This window comes from Cupressus sempervirens, chromosome 9 (genome assembly GCF_028749045.1).
Source record: "Cupressus sempervirens isolate cs-2001-9-10 chromosome 9, ASM2874904v1, whole genome shotgun sequence".
In the NCBI taxonomy this organism is placed as follows: Eukaryota; Viridiplantae; Streptophyta; class Pinopsida; order Cupressales; family Cupressaceae; genus Cupressus; species Cupressus sempervirens.
In genome coordinates this window covers 611,482,678-611,485,415 of record NC_143126.1, presented here as the reverse complement: position 1 = coordinate 611,485,415, position 2,738 = coordinate 611,482,678, and positions in this window count along the sequence as shown.

Here is a 2,738-nt window from a genome sequence, read left to right as displayed (position 1 = left end):
TGTACTCAAATTTGGGATTACTCTTGTTAGGATGATCGAATTGGTGGAATATGTTATTATAATCATTAATTTTTAGTACTTGTTAGTTGCTTGTTTAAGAATTGATGTATGATATGTCATCTCTTGTAATCTAAATTACTTTTGTTGAGATTAGGGTAGGTTATTTGTATGTCATGTTGGGAAGTCACTTGCGATGGAGGTCGAAGCCCTAAAGAGGCTGCCTAGGTAACCCATTGTAGGTTATTTTAATAAATGATAGCATTTCATTAAATGGGCTTCAAAAAAATTAACAAGATATTGATACTATAGAAATTCACTATGGGGATGGAGGATTAAAAGACTAGTTGGGTAACCTTAGAGATGACTCATTAGTATGCCTTGTCTATACGAAAGGATATTGATGCCGCATAGATACACTAGGGGCTGGAGTGCAAAGAGGCTTCTAAGGTAACTTTAGAGTTGGCTCATGCGATGACACTTGTCCACATGCATAATAGATTTCCTATGTGTCTATGTTGCCTCTGGGATTAATCGATACTTGTATCTTGATACCCTTTGAGATAGTTTTCTTTCAGGTGATTCCTTGAACCTAGATGTTGGTTTTTAGGCTTTTGAGTTTGTTATCCATTTGGGACTTGAATTTATCTCCTCAGCATGATGGGAGTGGACCTTTTTAGGTTCCACAAGGTTAGGTGGTAGTGCTTTTTCTTATACCATTGAGATTTGATCATTGGATGCAGTTGCTAGATGTGTTTGTGTAGATATTCCTTTGTATTTATTCCTATATTTCTATGATGGACAGTTACACCTTTTGTATTGTATTTGATTTTTTGAATCTTATTGGATGTTGTTGTAATCCACTTTTATGTTGTATATTCTTTCAACCCTTTTTACCCTATGACCTATATAGTGGATGATGGTGCATTATGATTATTGCCAAGTGGAATTCAAGATGACTATATATTATTTAAAAGAATTCATACTTATTTATTTTTATTTGATGTGAATTTATTATATATTGGATTTAGTGTTAATTAAAATTAAATGTGATTCATTATCATGGGACCCTCAAGAGTTGTAACTTGTTTATGTATTATTGATGTATGAGTGTATGTTAATTGTTTCCATTATTTTATAATTTTTATTATATGCTATTTAAAAAAAAAAATGTTTAGAAAACTTAGTAAAACTTTAGGTTAGCTCTTTTGGATCCCATGACAAGGCATTACATCTTGTATGAGAGCCCTAGTTTCTACATTGCGAGCTCTGGGTAAATTGGAGCGCCACTAGTTGTTAACTAGTTGAACTAAAAAAAAACTTGAATTGTTTTGTGTATCTATTACAAACTTGAACACTTGAACTAGTTGAACTAAAATGAAATGTAAACAGTGTTATGTATCATTTGCAATTTTAACACTTAGAAAATAAAAACTTAAACACTTGAAACTTGAAACTTTAGACTTAATTTCTTGAAACATAGGAAAGGAAAAACTTTTGAGTTGGATTTCAAACACATTTTCTTATGATTGTGCTTTAAGGTAGTATGCCTTTGATTTTTTCTGCAAATATTATGTTGCTCTTGTTTGGGTGTTTTTAGTGGAGTTTAAAACTTAAACCTAAGCAATTTGAACCAAAAAAAAAGAAGTAGCAGAGCTTTTGAACATGAAACTTGGAAACTCATAACATTTATGTTCTTGACTTTTGACTTATGTCTATTTTGTTCTTGACTTTTAAATTATGTCTATGCATTATAAATTTTATGTTTTATGATGGATTTAGAGATGTTGATCTTTCGTTTGGAGTGTTTTAGGGGATCTATTTCAATATTTATTAAAAAGATGAATGTTGGATCAATATGGTTTTCAGTTTATTATTAAACCAAAATAATATTTCTCTAGGTGACTAAAAGTGTATACATAGTTAACTTATTTGTATTAGTTTCTTAAATGAACTTTTTGTTTGACATTGTAGATAGTACTTTTTGACTTTTAGTTACCCTAGTCATTGTAGTAGGCTTCCAAGAGTAAGTGTAAGTATTGGGGGAGTGGATGTAATGCCTACCCCTAGTTTAGTTTTATCTTTCTTGTAGGCTTCCAAGAGTAAGCCTAAGTCTAGGGGGAGTGGATGTAATGCCTACGCCTAGTTGACTTTTCTATTGTATTGTCAAATTCTTTTAGGCCAGTGTTTTGATTGTGTTTAATGAGTATTAGTAGTTGGTTACCAGATTAGATTAAATGTATTTCATGCTTAGTTTATATATGTGACATAGGGAAGGCAAAGAAATCACCAGGGCCAAAGGCACACCTAGCTATTCAAACTACCCTACAAGAATGAACACAATGGAAAACACAAACAAAACAACACCAAGGAGGGAGAGAGAAAAATGTTTATTGATTCATTAGATAATCGGCTTACATGCCTAGCTGTAAGGCCTTCTAGCTTATGATCAATTACAATATCCCACTTTTAGATTCATGAACCAAATTTAATTTCATACTTTTAGATTCATAACCCTTATTCCTATTTGCCTCGTTCTACCCTTCTCTTAAAAAAAATCCTAGACCTCCTTAAATACTTGTGTGACCATAGGTCAACCTATAAAAAAATTAAATCTTACACTAAATGCATGCATAACCACAAGTGAAGTCACATCAGATATTAAGTACCTATACGAAAATTAAATGTGAGTGAGGTTGGTCCAAATTAGAACCAGACACAAACAACTCAGTAAATAAAGA